This window comes from Perca fluviatilis, chromosome 7 (assembly GCF_010015445.1).
Source record: "Perca fluviatilis chromosome 7, GENO_Pfluv_1.0, whole genome shotgun sequence".
Taxonomy (NCBI): domain Eukaryota; kingdom Metazoa; phylum Chordata; class Actinopteri; order Perciformes; family Percidae; genus Perca; species Perca fluviatilis.
In genome coordinates, this window is record NC_053118.1 from 42,387,276 (window position 1) to 42,408,433 (window position 21,158).

General features: G+C 40.2%; 1 pseudogene; it reads right to left on the bottom strand.

Annotated features, from left to right (window-relative positions):
* Positions 1–8,178: 8,178 nt before the first annotated feature.
* LOC120561591 overlaps positions 8,179–21,158 on the bottom strand; it is a 58,405-nt pseudogene continuing 45,425 nt past the window's right edge.

Consider the following 21,158-nt stretch of genomic DNA (forward strand, 5'->3'; position numbering starts at 1 on the left):
ACGGGTCGCACGGGTCTTCTTCACGCGCCTACGGACGGTTTTGGGACTTGGAGGCGGAGGGGAGGTACTTCCGTGTTTTCCGTCTGTATCAGAAGCGCGGATTGGCGCACGGCTGTGACGTCACTTCCCGCCGAACAGAGCGGCCTCTGATTGGTCGGTGGGAAGCTGAAGAGACCTCGGGGGGTTTTCAGACTGGGGGTTAAACAGCTCGGCGGAAAAACACAACTCTAACCACAACACAACCACAACACAACATAACACCTAAACCAAAATTTACCGGTTAGAAGTAAACCTGGAAGTGAACGGATCATGTGGAAATGACACCACTTTACCAGTGACCCAAAACAATGGACAAAAGCATGCTAACACACGGCTAACTAGCACCAGCAAGACCACAAAGAAACAAGAGGGCTGTGGAACGGATAATAAATCAACAAGTGGCAGTCCTCCCTGGAACTCTTTTGGTGCAAAGCCTAAGAGTAAATCATTTTCCTGGGAAAAGGGAGGACGACTAACGGGCAGAGCACAGCGCCCTGAGATTTGTGATATGACCGGCTGGCCTGCATTACCACCCAGGCAGAGTGCCTCTTCTACACCCTATACTTAGTAGGACACAGCCGTGGACAACTGCAAAAGGGAAAATCAGCAACAAAATGCCTCCCCAACAACTGAGTGTGCAGGTGAAGAACAGATTTGCTCCTCTGCTGCAGGACACTGGACATAACCTGGATTACATCTCATCGTCACACAGCAAGGACTGAGAGCAATTCTAAAAGTAAAAGCTACAGGAAAAGCTAACGACTGGGCCCCAAACTCTGATTGTGGGTGACTCTGCTGTGAAAGATATAAAAGCAGTAAAAACACCAAAATACTCTGTTTTCCCCAAAGACAAGGTGTCTGATTTGGCCCAAAAGAATCCAGGATATCATAGCAGCACACCCAACTGTGAAGAACATTATACTGCATATAGGGTCAAATGATGTTGTAAAGCAAGAGTCTGAAGTGCTGAATCGTGACTTTATGAATCTGCTGAACGCAGTCAACTCCCCTAAACACAAAGGTGTTTATCAGTGGCCCTATACCGCCGCCAGTCAGAGGAGGAGCTGAGAGATTCGGCAGACTGTTGGCACTGAACAGATGGCTTTCAAATGCATGTACCAACCATTCTATGCAGTTCATTGAAAATTTTAACATTTTCTGGGGCTGCAGACATCTTTTAAAGCAGATGGACTATTCCTTAACAAGCCAGGAGTAAAGCTGTTCACCTCTAGCCTACTTTTACTTTCTGCGCCACACATCTGCTCCCTTGGCCAAGGGCAGCGAGACAAGATGAACCAAAACAAGAGGAAGACACAACAACAAATGCGGCAGTGAGCCACCACAGCCCCCACCTGAGCAAAGATTTGACCATGGGAGACCAAAGACCGGAGATGAGAAATCTCAACACCCCTTCTCACAGTGCAACACTCCTCAAGCCCCTGTGACAACCACGATAGCTATGAGGACCTCTTTAAGGATATGTCGCTCTCCCCTCTTTTCCCCCATCCCCATGTTGGAGTTCACTGACCAGATGAAGCAGCTGGTAAATGCTGGAACCAAGTATGCCCCCTTCCTTCTCCCATCGTAAAACGCCAGGCACCTCTGCCCCCTCAAGGATGGCAGTTAACTCCTTCTCCCCAAACTGATAAGGATGCTTGTGTGCAAAATGCAGCAAGCGTTAACTGATATGGGCCGGGTCCAGGCTGCATGCCTAGTAGCACTCATAACTCTTTCCAAGACAAGCCTGGGCCCTGCGTATTAGGTTCTTCCACAATTTATGTTGTGATAGGTAATAGAAAAAGAATGGCGAATAAGCGCGTAACTGCAAACTTTGCAAATTTAGCATCCATTCCTCGTCAGCCACAGTCTGTCCCAAAAAATGAAAACGCACTAACACTACCCCTACTAAACGTTAGATCTTTGGCAGGAAAATCATTTTTAAATCAATGATTTCATTATCAAGAACAATCTTGATTTTATGTTTTTAACTGAAACCTGGTTGGACCATAATAACAGTGCTGCTGTTCTCATTGAGTCAGCCCCCTAACTTTAGTTTTATGAGTGAGAATAGAGTGAATAAGAAAGGAGGTGGAGTCGCCATTTTGTTTAATGACTCATTCCATGTATGCGCAAATATCTTATGGAAATTTTGCTTCTTTGGGAAATATTGGCTCTTCAGCTAAGATCCTCCCCTCAAGCTCTACTTCTAAATATCTACAGGCCACCTAAATACTGTGCATCCTTCTTTGACGATTTTAATGAACTGCTGTCTATAATCTGTATTAACTTTGACCGTGTAATTATTGCTGGTGATTTTAACATTCATGTTGACAACCCCCAGCACAGAGGGACCAAAGAACTGTGTTGTGTTTTTGAGAGCTATGGACTGACTCAGCATGTGACACAGCCCACGCACATAAGGGGCACACTCTGGACTTGATTATCTCCAAGGGTCTGAACATTCCCAAGGTTGTGGTGACTGATGTTGCTCTCTCTGATCATTCCTGTGTTTTCTTTAACAGCACTATCTCTGTGCCCAAAAGTGTTCAAACTAAGTTAATCAGAAAACGGTATATCACTGAAAACACCAGTGAATCATTCATTCAGCTTTTCTCCGCTACACCAACCCTCACTGGGGCCTCAGTCACTGAGCTGGTAGATAATTTCAACTGTAAAATTACGAATGTTATTGATGCTATTGCTCCCACTAAGGTCAAATCTGTCTCTGGTAAGAAAAGATCTCCATGGAGAAATTTTATAGGTGTGAGAACAGAAAAAAGAAGTGTCAAAAGCTGAACGCAGTTGGCGAAAATCTAATCTCCAGGTCCATTATAACACTTATAAAGAGAGACTTCGCATTTATAATCTGGAACTAAGAAATGCAAGACGGTCCTTTTTCTCTGACATTATCGCCAGAAACAATAATAATTCACGTGCTTTGTTTGCTACTGTTGATAGATCAACAAACCCTCCAGTACCAGTAGCATCTGAACTGTTGTCTACCAAGGCTTGCAACGACTTTGCCTCCTTCTTCACAAAAGAAATTCAGAAAAATTGACAAACAGTCAGTGCCTCCATATCAAGTACAGGATATGTGTTGTCACAGTATGCACGCAAAACAAATTCCAACATGACACAATTTCATACGATCAACCTTAAAACCTGGAGGACATTATACAACATCTGAAAACCTCCTCCTGTTGCCTTGATATTCTACCAACGGGTGTTTTCAAAAATGTTTCGAAGTGTTTGGCTTCTGATCTTCTACAGATTGTAAACACATCTCTGCTCTCAGGTATCTTTCCACAGGCCCTGAAAACTGCAGTCATCAAGCCACTTCTAAAAAGAAGAACAATCTAGACACGGACACTAATGAGCAACTATAGGCCAATATCAAACCTTCCATTTTTAAGTAAAATCATAGAAAAAGTGGTTTTTCAACAACTCAATCTTTTCTTATTGCTAAACAACAGTTTTGATGCCTTCCAGTCAGGTTTTCGACCACACCACAGCACTGAAACGGCTCTTGTTAAAGTCTTTAATGACATCCACTTAAACACAGATAGTGGCAAAATTTCAGTCTTAGTATTACTTGATCTTAGTGCTGCATTTGATACAGTAGACCATGACATATTGCTTGACCCGATTGGAAAACTGGGTTGGTCTTTCTGGCTCAGTACTAAAGTGGTTTGAATCCTATTTAAAGAATAGGGACTACTTTGTGTCTATAGGTAATTATACATCTGAGCATACAAACATGACGTATGGAGTTCCCCACGGCTCAGTTCTGGGGCCTCTTCTGTTCAACATCTACATGCTTCCACTGGCTCAGATTATGGAAAACAACAAAATAACTTACCATAGTTATGCAGATGACACACAAATTTACATAACCTTATCGCCAGGGAACTATAGCCCAATACAACAATTAAATATGTGCATTGAACAAATTAATGATTGGATGTGCCAGAACTTTCTTAAATTAAACGAAGAAAAACGGAGGTGGTTGTTTTGGAGCAAAAGAGGAACGATTGAAAGTCAGCTCAGCTTCAAACGACAACGTTAAAAACAACAGACAAAGCCAGAAATCTTGGTGTAGTCATGGACTCCGACCTGAATTTTAACAGCCACATTAACATAATTAAAAAATCAGCATATTATCACCTTAAAAATATATCAAGGGGTTAGAGGACTTATGTCTCAGCAAGATCTGGAAAAACTTGTCCATGCTTTTATCTTCAGTAGACTTGACTACTGTAACGGTGTTCTTTACAGGACTCCTAAAAAATCAATCAGACAGCTGCAGCTGATTCAGAACGCTGCTGCTCAAGTCCTCACTAAAACCAGGAAAGTGGATCACATCACTCCAGTACTGAAGTCTTTACACTGGCTTCCAGTGCCTCAAAGAATTGATTTCAAAATACTTTTACTGGTTTATAAATCACTAAACGGTTTAGGGCCAAAATACATTTCTGATCTGCTAGTCCCAGACCTCTCAGGTGGTCTGGGACAGGTCTACTGTTGTCCCCAGAGTCAGAACTAAACAGGGGAAGCAGCGTTCAGTTTTTATGCTCCACATATCTGGAACAAACTCCCAGAAACCTGCAGGTCCGCTGAAACTCTCAGTTCTTTTAAATCTAAGCTAAAGACCTATCTTTTGATGTTGCTTTTCTTTAAATAATCTATTTTATTAACTTTAATTTCTTATACTGCACTGTAACTTTTATTCTTATACTGCACTATCAATTTTATTCTTGTTTTAATTTGTTTATTAATGTTTTAAAATTGTTTTAAATTGTTTTCTAACTGCTCTTTAATGTTTTATGTAAAGCACTTTGAATTGCCCTGTTGCTGAAATGTGCTATACAAATAAAGCTGCCTTGCCTTGCCTTGCCTTGCCTTGCCTTGCCTTGCCTGCCTAAACTACACTACCAACCACAACAAGGCAACAACAGGAGGCACACAAAGCACCAAAACACACACACACACACGCTCAGGACAGGACGCCATCTTTTGTTCAGTTTTTTTAGTTTTTTTTCGAAACTTTATTGAAAAATACATTCCAAACAAATATTCAGCATTTCAGACAAAAACTCAAAAATAATGATCCACAGAAACATTAATATGACTGTATTTACAAACAATAGTATGGCTAAATAATAAATAAATAAAAATAGTGTAAATAAACAACTTGTTTCTTTTTTAAATGAATGGCTTCAATGTTTGAAGGAAGTGGAATTTAACTAAGTACATTTAGTTAAATTTGAGGTACTTGTACTCAGATGAAAATATTGGACTTTTACTCCACGACATTAATCTGACAGCTGGGGAAAGATTATTATTTTTAAATCAGCAGAAAATTGTACAGAGTTTGGTTGGTGGAGGAATCAGGAGGTTTGGATGAGATTAGATTTGATTTAAAAGATTTCCCAAAACCAGAGGTGGAAAGTAACTAAGTACATTTACTCAAGTACTGTACTGAAGTACAAATTTAAGGGTATTTGTACTTTACTTGAGTATTTCCAGGACTTTTTTAGTTTACTGCACCACAGTTATCAGTCACCAACCAAACTCTGGGCAAAACTCTGGAGTATTTAAGAAACCCACAGTATTATATCATTTTATTCATTCATTCATGCGTATAACCTGTATGATTGATAACCCCAATCATACAGGTTATCTCATACCTGTATCGCTGTCTTTAGCCCTCTCTCCTGGACCCTCCAGGTTATTTCTCCGAAACTCCCGTAATCTGCAGCGCGGCCCAAACTCCTTCATAAATAATCAGATCATATGTTTGTCTAATGGTGACCAGTTGCCAGATCTTGTATGAAACACATCCTATTCACACAATCCACCTTATACAATGTTCAACCTGTTAGTCACCTCAACCTGGCAACCCATAACCCTCAACCTATGACCTATAACCCTCAACCTGGCAACCTATAACCCTCAACCTGGCAACCTGTAACCCTCAACCTGGCAATCTGTAACCCTCAACCTGGCAACCTGTACCCCTCAACTGGCAACCTATAACTCTCAACCTGGCAACTTACAACCCCTCAACCTGGCAACCTGTAACCCTCAACCTGGCAACCTCTAACCCTCAACCTGGACACCTGTAACCCTCAACCTGGCAACCTATAACCCCCAACCTGGCAACCTGTAACCCTCAACCTGGCAACCTGTAACCCTCAACCTGGCAACCTGTAACCCTCAACCTGGCAACCTATAACCCTCAACCTGGCAACCTATAACCCTCAACCTGGCAACCTGTAACCCTCAACCTGGCAACCTGTAACCCTCAACCTGGCAACCTATAACCCTCAACCTGGCAACCTATAACCCTCAACCTGGCAACCTATAACCCTCAACCTGGCAACCTGTAACCCTCAACCTGGCAACCTATAACCCTAAACCTGGTAACCTGTAACCCTTCAATTGGATTGTAAGGATATTTATGAATAAATAAATGAATGTTTATTTTAGTACTGAATCAATATTTATAACAGATTGTATATATATTATATGTATTATATTTAGGACTGAATGCATGGATGCTTATGGGGGGAGGGAATTTTTTTAAATGACATCACCAAGGCACATTAAAACACAGCGGCACAAAACATGATGCAAGCTGAACTCAAGATGGACTTACAGTACAATATAACAGTAGCCCCCATACTATACATATACATACTATACTATGATTTCTTTCGATGCTGCTAACTATGACTTTTTTAATGACGTATTTTGACATACTATACTATGACTTTTTTGTGACTTTTTTAAAACAGACTACACTGATAATGGAACAATGACCAGAAATGGTAGTTGTAGTAGTTCAATTCAATTCAATTTTATTTATAGTATCAAATCATAACATAGGTTATCTCGAGACACTTTACAGATAGAGTAGGTCTAGACCACACTCTATAATTTACAAAGCCCCAACAATTACAACAAGTTCATGGCATAGTAGGGCACAGCAGAGCATGGCAAGGTGTAGCAGGACGTAGCAGGGCATAGCAGCAGGGCGCGGAGCAGGACCACCGGGACAGCTGTAACCATGATTTACAGTATGTGCCACCCTAATCCCAGGAAACCTGCTCGTATTGCATCATTTATTTACTGTGTTTTAAGATGTATTTAATGGGCATATTTATTTGTTGTATGTATGTCTGTATTTATTTATTAATTTATTTATTATTGAATAAAATGTCATTCCATGTAAGTATGGGTATACTGTTACTTTCAGTTATGTGTGTATCCCTGAGGAAAAGTCTGTTCATTAATCATTATCAATATATGAATTTAATCTCAGCGCTACTTTTGGACAGGGTACTTTGATGAATTAATTAATTTACATTGTGTCATAGGGCTACTTGCACCTGCTGCATCATGACGCTTTTTTAAAAGTGATTTCTTTGCTAAACCAGCTAATAAAACAACAGCATTTCAGTTACACATAGTTATATTTTATTTTTTAAAGATTGTATTTTTTGGATTTATTTTCACAGGTCATCTGAAGACATGAAAGAGAGAAAAAAGGGGGGGGAAGGATGACATGCAGCAAAGGGGGCGGAGGTGGAGTCGAACCTGGGCCCGCTGCGTCAAGGACTGAACCTCGCCCACTTCACTTTTATTTTTGACAGTAGTTTGACAATAGCTTAAAATATCAGCTTTATTACTGCTGCTGGTGACATAAATTGATCTACATGAGAGTATATATTCTGAAACACAACCGAAATTACAGTAATCAGTGTCTATTTTTAACAAAGACAATGAGTTTCAAAGGTGCTGTAGGTGGGATGGGCAAAAGATCCGGAGGACACAAAACATTTGAACATCAACAACTTCTCAGTCCCTCCCCTTTCTGCTGTAAAGCCCAAAATGTTCTCCTAAGGCCCTCCCCGCAAGGGAGAATAGAATACATGTGCATGAGCAGTGATTGACATGCTGTTAACACCCCTCCTGGCCCTGATTGGGTGCATCTCAACAGGGAGCGGTGGATTTTGCTAATCACACTCCAGGCTGTAGGTGGTGCCAGAGGAGCTGGATTTTTTTAAATGACCTGCTTCATGTAGTTCTACTGGAAACATAGGGTCAGTTTCGTTTACATATGACAGAAAGTTACATTTATAAGGCTTACCTACTGCACCTTTAAGACCATTACATTTTTAATCAATTCAGTGCAACATTGAAAGCCATCATATCCCATAGTGGGAATGATTTACATAATAAGAATGATGCAAAATTAATAATTTTTTTAAATTAACATTTTCTTTTCTTGAGTTTCACTACTGCTGACACCCAAAGATTTGGTACAGTTGAACCATGTCCTCCATGCCCAAACAGGTATTTCTGTGTTCCTGGTTTTGACACTCATCTTTTGTGGGCCAGTACTCGATCCAGGTTCTCTCTCCAAGCACATACTGAGACCTGAGGAAAGCACAGTGAAAAATACACATTTGTTACACTGTTACACAACATTAAAAGCGTCTTGACCTCTTCCCACAATCACTATCAATAGTGACAGAAACACTTAAGCTAGAGTACAATAAAGGCTTTGATTTACTAAAAACTTTAAATGTTAAAATGCAAACTCCACACACATTCACACAAAGAACAAACTTACGGTTGGTCTTTGTCATCTCTGGTGAATATCTTTGGGCGTTGCCCATGATGAGGTAGGTTTTGCCCGTCTCCAGAACTAAAGACTCCCGGCAGTAGGTATAACGGAGGAATGTGCTTTATTCAGAGGACCCACATCAAGACTTCCTGTAATTCAAGTATAGGAGAACAGAGAAAAGGTAAGGATTAAATGCATAGCTAAAGGTGCAGTACAAAATATTGTGTGTTGTATTCTCACATTCCAAAGTGAAATCATGCTTAAAGAAATAGTTGGACATTTGGGGAAATACTTGTTTGCCTTCTTGCCGAGAGTTAGATTGATACCTCTAATGAAACCACTCTTATGACTGCGTAGCTTACATGCAGCTTAGTTTAGCTACGAGACTGAAAACAGGGGGAAACAGCTAGCCTGGCTCTGCACAAAGAACAAAATCCACCTACCAGCACTTCTATTTTTGTTTGTTAAATCCGTTACAATAAAACAACAATTTGAGATAGATTTTATATATATATATATATATATATATATATATATATATATATATATATATATATATATATATATATTATATATATATATATAAAATCTATCTCAAATTGTTGTTCTAAACCCTCGGTTGAGGGAGCAACGTCTATATGTGGGGCCTTCTGTACCAGTTGAGCTACCCAGGCGCCCCATAATTTGCCTTTTTTTATCAACATTTGCTTTTCATATGGAGAAAAAGTGAGGGCGAGTTACAGACATATCCAAAAACAGTACAGGCCAAAGAGTTTGGACACACCTTCTACTTCAATGAGTTTCCTTTTTATTTTCATGACTATTTACATTGTAGATTCTCACTGAAGGCATCAAAACTATGAATGAACACATATGGAATTATGTACTTAACAAAAGAGTGTGAAATAACTGAAAACATGTCTTATATTTTAGATTCTGCAGGAAGAGAAAAGCTTGTTCTTAAGTCTTGTATGGAACAAAGACCTTGAGTGTCATATATATCGCCTAATGTATTCACTCCAACAGATGACCAAGATGGTTGATTAATTGTTCGTTACCGCATAATAAACTACGGTTAGTAGTAGTAGATAACTTTATTGTCCCCATGGGGCAGTTGGGTTTGCGGCACAGTCGCCAGGCACTTTAGTGTGTTTATCAACGGCTTAAATTATCGCCATAGTGTATAGTTGAAAGATGGAGGTTGGTTGGGGTGGTGGATAGGTAAAACACAGGACTTTCACTCAGGAGAGCCAGGATCATGTCCTGCGTGTGGCGTTCATCAAATTTTTTTCTTTTAATAAAGCCTTCCCCAATATTTTTGGGGACGCCATGTGTTGTGTGTATGTGTTACGTCCACTGTTTACAGTATAGACATACACGGATAGCTTTAGGAAAGTGGCGGTATGTTTACACTAAGTCATGATGTCATGTTGTTTATTGAGAGATTTCACAGCTCTATGTATTTCATCCAGCTTTAACGCAGCTTCCAGATCATCTTGGTCTGTTTGCCTGAGGCAGGGAAGCTCTAAGTTCTAAAAAATGTTTACTGGTAGTATCGTCATTAGCAATTTGTGATTTGTATAGATTTTCATAGAATGTGAAAAATGTATCATTAATGGCCTGGGGTTGGTTTGTGATTTTGCGATCAAGTTTATTTATTGCTGGGATGTGAGCGTTGTTTCACATTCCTTAAGCATAAGAGCCAGCAGGTGCTTCGGCCTCTCTGCTTCAAAGTAGTACTTTTGTCTAGTTCCATGCAGGATAAATTCTGCCTTTGAAATGGCCAGTGTATTGTATTCATCTTTCAGAGATGCCAACAGTTTAGACTGATCATCTGAGAAGCTATGTTTTTATGGACGTCTCTAAAGATTCTATTTTGTTTTCCCAAGATTTGTCATCTGGGAAGCTTTTGATTTAGTTAGAGTTGAGGAGAATGAAATACAGAAACCACAAATAAAACACATTGTGGACAATTTGTGGGGTCAACTGGTCAATTTCTTGGCCAGGACCAATAACCTCTGGAGTGTCCGCTGGTTTGCCTGACAATACAAGCTAAGTTCGCTGGCTGCTAGAGGTAGCTTCATTCTCATCTAACTCTCTGCCAGAAAGTATTTGAGTGCATTTTGAACAATATTTTTTTGTCTTATTGGAAACACCATTGAAATTCAATGTGCCCAAACCATTTCAGAAGGGAGAAACAAATTATGTCACTTATCACCTTTAACCCTTGTCTGGTGTTCATATTTTTGTTATACAGCCAATGTTCCCGGGTCTGGTGGACCCCCACCACATTATTGAGGCTTTTAAATCAATACAGCCATAACAATGTACGTAAAAATACTTAACAGATGTTTACCGTGTACGTGTGCAGTCATTGAAAATAAGTTATTTTTCATGTTCTTCACAGAAGATGAGCCAAGGCCAATGAGTTTGAGTTAGAAGAAATAATAAATAGCATAATTTTTCTTTTAGCAACATTGAAAAACGGGTCCCACAGACCCGAATACCACACTACGGGTTAAGGGACCTTAGAAAACATCACGTGTCTTGTACATTTCAGGCAGTTGAAAGATAAATACCTTCTTTGATGACTTCCAGTACCTTCCCTTTGTAAATGTCAGTGGACACATCTTCTTCAAAACCTTCCAGTCTCACTTTGTACGCTGAGGACAGACAAGTTGTTAGCCGATTGTAAGCTCACTTACTCACACACATGTACAAAAATGTTTTGGGATAAAAGTGCTTTATACCATATAACCCCTGCACACTCTCTTACCAAAATCTATTATGCTGTTCTCTGTACTCTCACAGATCTTAGCTGTTCGCTCCTCATTGGTGATTTTCTCCTTGTTCTGCATACTGCAGTTCTCTGGAAATACACAATAGGCACAACATAAATACACAACTGATCAAAAAGCACACGTGGATGTGTGTGTGGATGGGTTGATGGGTGAGTGCTACTGTATCAGATACACAATTTAAGTAATGTTACTGAGTTGTTTTTGTTTTAAGTATTATAATGAGCTATTCTTTAGCTAGCCTGCTGCTCTAACAATACTTGATCCTGCAGGTGCTTGTTGCCTTAATGGAATATTGTGATGATTATTTAATAATTTACAATCTGGTGATTTACTAAAAGTTTTAATTCCACAGCCATCTCCCTTCACCAAATCTTAAAAGGCACTCTACTGGAGGTACAGTATACCCGTACCATATCAAGTAGTACTACTCAGCCTGAGAAAATGCTTATACATTGTCCTCTGTGGCTCTGAAGGGAGTTGATACCATCATGGTTTGACAATAATTGTTAACAAAGTTTGCCACTAATAGTGACCATGTCTGTCTGTCGGTCAGTGATCTCACAACTTTGGTCCAGATGGAAGGATCTCAACAACAAAGGAATTGATTTCCATAATATCAGACGAGAGATACGAAAGGTGCCCAGAGGATAAATTTGAATGACTTTGGTGATTCCCTGACTTTTCTTGTAGGGCCACCAGCAGGTTTACATTTTTAGCTTTTAGTAACAAGTCTCAACAACTATTTGATGGATTGCCATTAAATAGGTACATTGTCATCACTTGTGTGATGTTCTGACTTTTCTTTTCTTTTAATGAAATGCTTTTAAAAAATCTTTGTGCAATGTTCATGACCCAACTACTGCAAAATGAATGAAATTTCCAACTAACCAACAACCAATATGTGACAGCATGTCAGCATTTTCATTTTGAGCATTTTAGCATTTAGCCCAAAACTGCTGCTGTACATAGGTACAGCCCAGTGGTGTAGTCTAATGTATTGTAGTGGGTATACTTTACTGGCTATATTGGCCAGAATCTGCATTTGGGGAGAGGGGGGGGACATATCATAGTGGGGGTCTGGGTGCCTCCCCAGGGTTATTTTTCACATCAAAGACTTAATTTCCTGCATTCGGATACACTTTTTTGCACCAATTCGGGGGGTGGAAATACCTTTATTTAGTCTATGTGAAGAAAATAAACACAGATGACAATTCAAAATATATCAAAAAAAAAAATAATAATAATGAAAGTATGTTGTTTCGTGTCATTGGGCATTTTTAAGAATTGGGTTTGTTTGAAATCTTAGTGGGCTACTATACTATACCTCCGATCAATTAGACTACACCACTGGTACAGCCTCTAAGAGCCACTAGCATGCGCTGTAGACTCTTTATCTTGTTTAATCTTCTCTTGGCCTTAAGTCCCCTAACTTTATTGAGGTACAATAATAAATGAATGTACGTTTACAGACAATGCAGGACGATAAGCCCCACATGATGGATCAGTGCTTTATCTCTATGAAGCACCATGTTAGTGTTGGGTTTAGGTGTTTGTTCAAGAATTTCAGATATAACAAATTTATGTTTTCAGACAACAGATTAGGTCACTTTGACATCATCCTGGTTACCTTCTGCACATCTGCATGCGTCACTTGTACAGAGACGCATTAGCTCTCCAGCTTTCCTCAGTGGATGGTAGAATTTGACACAATGTCTTTCTGCAATGGGAATGAAAGATTTCGAAAATGTCGTTCAATTTTTTGAAAAGGTAATAATGCTAGCTTATCCCGTTGTTTCTACTCTGACATGTATTGGCAGCATGCACATGGAGGCATCATATGTGTTCAAAGTGTCTCTGAGACTCCGCGGTCATAGTAATCATAGATAGACACAGCAGCTGGTTGTGTGAATCCCACTTTCATCTCCTCATGGATCCTAAAAGCAATCTCCTCTGTGTGTGTGTGTAGAAACCTGTGGACCAATGGGAGATAGAGATAATGAAAGGAAGAACAAGGCGAGAGATAAAGTCCAGAAGAAGGGAAACAGTGATGGCTCACCTTGTCCAGGTAGATGATGAGTGAGCCTCTTTCTGACAGGACTGTGTTCATCTCATATTTTGCAATATTGCGGGCTTTTCCTTTAGACAACTATACACACACACACACACACACATACACACACACACACACACACACACAGAGTCAGATAACTTTCTAAACTTTCTAAAACATCTCGTTCCTCCCAACCATAAACTCTGACTGAACTGTATGTGGATGTGGATACATGACGTGTATTAAACACTGGCAGAGTGGCCAGAAAAAGCCGTTACTTTCAGCAAAAAACTAAATGGCATGTTTTGAGTTGGAAAAGGCATGTGGGAGATTCCCAAAATGTATGGAGGAAGGTGCTCTGTTCTGATGAGACTAATATGTAACTTTTCAGCCATCAAAGAAAACACTATGTCGAACGCAAACTCAACAATCACACCCCCAAAGAACACCATCCCCACAGTGAAACATGGTGGTGGCAGCATCATGCTGTGGGGATGGTTTTCAGCAGCCGGGACTGGGAAAGTGGTCAGAGTTGAGGGAAAGATGGATGATGCCAAATACAGGGATATTCTTGAGCAAAACCTGTACCACTCTGTGTGTGATTTGAGGCTAGGATGGAGGTTCACCTTCCAGAAGGACAATGACCCCAAACACACTGCTAAAGCAACTCTGGAGTGGTTTAAGGGGAAACATGTAAATGTGTTGGAATGGCCTAGTCAAAGCCCAGACCTCAATCCAATAGAAAATCTGTGGTCAGACTTAAAGATTGCTGTTTACAAGCAAACCATCCAACTGGAAGGAGCTGGAGCAGTTTTGCGGAAGAATGGGCAAAGATCCCAGTGGTAAGATGTGACATGCTCATAGAGACTGATCCAAAGAGACTTGGAGCTGTGATTGCCGCATAAAGGTGGCTCTACAAAGTATTGACTTTAGGGGGTGAATAGTTATGCACATTGACTTTTTCTGTTTTTTTTCAAAAAAATAGTTTTATGTATATATTTTCCTCATTTCACTTCACCAACTTAAACTATTTTTTCTGATTCATCACATAAAATTCAGATTAAAAAACATTGAACTAAAGGCTGTAATGTAACAAAATAGGTAAAAAGCAAAGGGGGTGAATACTTTTGCAAGGCACTGTATGTATTGTATATATAATGTATTTGTATGTTCTTACTGAGTCCAGGTCAGCTGTGTTAACGGTGAAGCCAGTCGGCAAGCCAATATCCAGGATTGACATGGTTGCATCACTCTCTTTGTCCTTATACCTGTACACAGAATGGATGGAATAATTAAATAACACCAAAAAAAGATGGAGATAAAAAGCTAAAATCTTTAAGATTTTAAAATTATGAGAACAACACTTCACATGACTTCTTGATTATACTCACAAAAATCTATTTTCAGCTTGTATATTTTCTTATCCTCCTCTATTTTCTCTGCAGGAGCAAAATAATGTATATAGTAATTGAGTATTTTGGTTATTCGTTTCTCATAAGGTAAGGTACCTTATTGTTTGTACCTAAACAACACATAATGATGAATAAAGAAAGAGACAGAATGACCAAATTACCTGGCAGGAGCTGCACTGACAAGTTATACTTCTGACAGTCACTTTTTTTTTCTTTAGGCAGAGCGTAATACAGAGACACCATCTGGCAGACGGATAAAAGTGCATCTTAATATGTGATGAACTCATAGACATCAGTTCAAAAAATATATGATTAAACAAATCTTTGGGCTCTTCTGAGATTAAAAAGAGAGACATCAATAATCAACTGAGGATAAAACTCAGAACAATAATAACTTCTACTTACTTTCACTGTTGCTTCTCCTGTACCCGTGGCAGTTACCGTCACATTCTGGTTGATATCTTTGACCTGTGGGACACACACACACACACACACACACACACACACACACACACACACACACACACACACACACACACACACACACACACACACACACACACACACACAACACACACACAGTCAGGGATCAGCAGAAGAAACAGACAGAAAACATCAGGAATTATGATATTAATGAGCCACTATGTGTGTGTTTGTGTGTTTTCTGACTTTAGATGTTCTGGTGGCGTAGTGGTTGTCCCTGTTGAAGTTGAACTTGACAGGATTTGACCTGCCCTCGATAAAGATGTCCACATTCAGATCATACTCTGGTTCTTTAGCACTAGCCCAGTACTCTGCTATGGCCTGGTACACCATTATAGTAGCCTAGAGAGAGAAAGAGTGAAGGACGGGAACAAGATTTAGAAGAAACATAGGTTATGAACTTAGCCTGGTTGACACCAGACCCTTCTCAGTTGTAACTGAGAGTGGGTGTGGGGAAGCTTCATTCACAGCCCATTTCCAAAGGGCGCCACCAACGGACGGGCTCAAATGCCTCTGGACGCAACTGGATAGTCCTTCAACCACTCAGACCAACAATCCGGGGAGCGACAGCGGCATCAAATCACATGTTGCCATGTTGAATGTAAACAAAAGCTGCTCCGCTCGCGGTCTATCATCATCGTAAAGCCCGTCTCAGCGGTTGTGATTGGTGCCTCGATTTGGAAAAAATTGGAAATGGGCTTAAATGGGCTCATAAAAAAAATAAAAAATAGTTTGTCAGGGTTTTCCCAGGCTCTTATGAGCTAACATAAGCTGCAGGAATCAAGATGGAGAGAGCGGTCTGTGTTACCTGAGTTGATCCAAAGCCTCCGTAAACCATCTGTCGTGTTGAACCATCTCACAACAGGTTTGGCTTCTTCAAATGCCTTTATTAACAGAAGACAAGTCAATGGTTGAAATTCTCTGGTTGACACAATCAAACAGCAGAGACTTGAAACTTGCCTGATGAAAGCAGTCAATCACAAACTACATGTCCTTTATCTTTCCACATTTGTGTCATTATTGTGTGATTATGCAGAGCAGGATGCTCAAATCATTCCCTTTGTTTTTTTATAACTATGTCATAATATAATGTATATAACCTTTATTTTAGGAAACCACATTGAGATTAAAACCTCTTTTGCAAGTATAAGACCTGGCCATGTGACTAAGTCACAGAAAAGTACCGACAACAATAAATCACAACAGCAACAATAGGTACCACAAAAATTATTTCAAGTCTAAAATCATTTAAAGAGTTAAGTGTCTAAAGTTTGAGCTTGGCCTGCAGACTGTTTCAGGACCAAGGACCGTAGTAGAACAGCCTGTTTTACCAGCCTCTGTACTGAGAAGAGGTACTTTGAGCTGGAGCCGTCCTATAAGTCAACTCAATACTAATTAATTGCAAAAGGGGATGAATAATGCCGTCTATATATCCATATATAATCATAAAGTGCTCTGTGAAGTGGTCACCAGTGGGGTGGGAATCACCAGAGGCCTCACCATAAGATATCATCATGATAATTATGTCACAATACAATATTATTGTGATTACCTTTTTCAAAATGTTTTTTCCCTAATTTCAAATGACATCCCCAGAAGGAAACTTTGTCAACATCTGTTTGATCTAAAAGATACATTTCTCTGTTTGTTCATCTAACTTCAAATCATCAACTTTGGTTTTCCATTCTGATAAACAGTCCCTGGTACCTGCTAACAGGTCCTTTATGTAGTACCACCTCCGCCCAGGTTCACAGCGCAGATGAGGCGATACCAAAAGGTGACGTGAAAACCTGCAGACTACTGATTGGTCGGGTTAAAATCGCCACTAATCACTGCGTCATCATTACTATAGCGACAGACTGGGGTGTCCTGAACAAACCCGCCCTTTTTTAAATAGTTTAGCCAGCGGTGTTTTTTTTTTTTTGCTGCCTCCAGCTTCTTTAGAAATTAAATGTGTCTTTTGGCAACCAGCCACATTATGAGAATCAAAACACACATCTTCCATGTTCTGTGTGTGTGTGTGTGTTTAGAGTCCGGATCGGGCCGAATTTTTCTGTCCGGGGAGGGACAGAAATTTTTATTTTTATTTTTTCCGTCATACTAATGACACATGTAGGCTACGTTTGTTTGTGTGGAAAGCCCGCTTTTGTTAAGCAACTGTAGGAAGGCATTTGGAAATGTCAACAGATGAGCACATCAGCGCACACGGGCAACAAGCGCATTACTAATAAGCTGTTACAGTTTTTTCGATTGCTAAATGACAGTGGGCACAACTGCAGTAACGTGCAAAACTCTCTCTCCAGTCTGCACAGCAGCAGTTTATATGGACCAAACTCTAGTTGGTTTTTCATTGCTTGAACACAGTTTTCAAAACTCTACACACTTATCCCATGACTTTAACCACAACGTGCACAACACTGTAGATTTACAGCACTTTGTTCAGATGCTAACACACTGCTGTCAGAACTGTTAACCACACATTCAAAACAGAATAGATTTCAGTCTGGTGCCTATCAAACACTGCTGATTGCAATTTTAGCTGAAAGCCTAAGCAGGTGTCTTGTTTTAGACTAGTTAGTAAAGATATACGGTATTTATACAGAGAAAGATCAGAAAGACTTTTTTGTATACAAACACCAAATAAGAATGACACAATTATACACTGTACTGTTAGAGAGAAACAGGTAAAAGAGCAAAGATACCAATATGTCCAGGTAAGATGGCTGAGGTTATGTACACAGCTATAAAAATGTGAAAAACACAATATCTTTACTATAGTAAAACTGTGTTCTTACTGTTTTTCAGAAAGTAATGGAGGTGAAAGCAATAGAAACACCACATTCATTAGTATTTAGAGATGATGAAGACATCCAATGTGATGAAGAGAACTTGCCACATGATGCTGAGAGAGAGGCAGGATTAGTCACACTATTCTTTGGTACTATTTGGTTACGTATGTACCTTTAGTTTTTTTCCCAGTAATTCCATGAATTACTAGAGACAAAATACTTTATTGAAGAAAACTGCTGATTTTCATTCCTTTTGTTTACCTTATGTAAAAATTTGTATATTATACAATCTATATCTTTTCCTTAAATAAACTATTGAGTAGTTTAAAGTCACCTCAAATTTTTAAACTTGTAAAGATGAAAAGTTTGTAATTTCTGTATTGGTGTTTGATGCTAGTGTTTTCTACTCTCTGGGCTAGATTTATCAGCCGTTTGCGCTGTTTCCAGGCGCTAATTGGTCGCAAAAGACGGACGTAACCGGATCGCGGGCTATTTACAAACAGGGCGCACTTGGGTAAAATGGCAGATTGTCTCGCCACATGAGCGTAGAAGAGACAAGTTGCGCTTTCAATATGCGTTCGGGGGAAGTGGGAGTTCCACCCAAAAAGGTGGGAGGATAAAGCAAAGTGCCCCTAATTATATATTCCGTGGTATTTACAAAGACTGTCAGTAAGAGCGCCTCTATTCTGTGGGGAATTCTCCGCGCCTCTTAAAACCAGCCGCAGTCGAAGTTTCCCGAAGACCTTTATGCCGCTGGTGAAATGGCAACAGTCATTTGAGCAAGACGAAGACATAGGCGAGGAAAATATTTTTAACAGAAGAATCAAACTTTGTCAGTGAACACAACATCATTTAGCCGCATTACAGATCAAGCAGCCATGCAATATTAGAGTTACTGGAAGAAATCAAAGATGAAATTGAATCTCCCACTCAGCGTGCTACATCCCATTTCCAGCTGTTGTTAAACTCCTCGCTACATTACAAATATTGGGATCAGGATAATTTCAAACAGTCATAGCATCAGCAGTGGGAATATGGCAGTCTGCACTCAGCCGTATCATAGCAACAGTACCGCTTTGCTACAGCGCAATTCACGGTCTAGTGGGCGGAGAAAGACGCTTGATTGCCTGATGGGTGCCGGGGTTGATAAATACTACGCCAAAATGTGGAAGCATAGCGGCGCTATTACCGAACTCGCATAAACAGACGCGCAAACTCCGCGCTTAGTGTTAGTAAATCTAGCCCTCAGTGTGTTCTGAGTGACAGTGTGTGTTATTCTCAGTGAGGCCTGTGCATACCGTTTGGCTGCACTGAGCCTGTTTTGAGACGTGTGTTAGGAGTTGTGTTGCTGTGAATGAGTTTTGCAGGAGATGTGAACTGTTTAGCTCAGGTGACTGTTGGTAATGCAGACTGTGGCTTGTCGTTTAGCAATCGAAAAAACTGTAAAATGTTCAATAGGTTAACCTTTCCTGATCGCTTCGTTTCCGACTGTGATCAGAAAACAGCGGAGACTGGTTACCTCCAGGGCCCACGTTATAACACGAATATCCACCAACTCTGCTTCGGGTTGCATCTACAAAACGTCTGCTTCCTCTTTCTCTATCTCTCTTCTGCCCACTTACCACACACAAACCCACGCACTGAGCTCTCTTAAAAGGAGCCGCAGCACCATTTTACAACAAATGCCTTATCGCTGATGTGACCGAAGCCCGACCGACCAACCCGGGCCCGACCGGACCCCGACCATAATTTCTAAATATCTGTCCGAACGGCCCGGCCCGTCGGGTACCGAATATCGGGACCGCGGTTTCCCTTGAGTCGCTATGACGACACCACACGCTTCGCCTCATGCATGAGGCGGTACTAAATCTGCAATGGAAAATGGAGGACGGGCACCGCGCTCGAGCAGAGTTGAGTCGAAGCAGGTATATATAGCGCAATAGTGTGCTGTATGGTTTTTCCCCACCCTTACTCACCAGTAATGTAAAAGTTTGACATGAGCCAAGTTAACAAATGGAAAAATATTAAAGTTACTATAAGTAACTTTTTATCTTTTCTGAAACTGTGTCATTTTTCAGCAAGCAAGACTAACAGTGAAAAGAACGCTATTTGTATTTAGTTTTATTGCAATTAGTGCCTTTGCCCGGTCCAGACTCAGTTGTATGTTTTCTGTGTTCTGAGTCCTGATTAGACATACTCAAGTGGGACATGCTCACCTTGGCCTTGACCAGAGCGAGAAGAGCGTAAGCTGTGGCCTCCAGTGTGTAAATGTGTCCCTTAGGTGTTGGCCAGTGGGAAGACTCTGAGGAAGACATACACAAATATCTTTACATTACTATGCTTTACCTGAAACAAGATTAATTCATTAATAATTCCCAATTCCTGATCTTAAAATATTGAATTTTATAGAAATAAAATAAAACAATAAAGTAAAATGTGCTTGAAAAAGAATTTTAACAACCGGTAATTGTTTTATCGTTTGTAAGATCATTTGAGAGAGCCCGACTGAATGTAGTCAATTGAAGCAAAAAATTCCTCAGTGCGTGCTATATTGACTGAGAAAAGCTGTGTTCTCTTTAGCGACACTGAGTCGGCAGTGCCTACATGTACCAGCATGCATTGTGCAAGAGATTCTGATGCCCGCTCAATCCCAATGGACCTTTTCACAGCAGACATGTTGACTTGTCATAGTAGGAAAAGCACAGTTGAAATTTCTAACGATGGCTCAATTCCATCAAGTGTCCCAGTAAGCTATTTCAGTGAATCAGCATGCACAATACCAGGACCTCTCCTAAGTGGAATGCAGCCATCAGTAATGGTTTAATACCAGGACCTCTCCTAAGTGGAATGCAGCGATCAGTAATGGTTTAATACCAGGACCTCTCTTAAGTGGAATGCAGCCATCAGTAATGGTTTAATACCAGGACCTCTCCTAAGTGGAATGCAGCCATC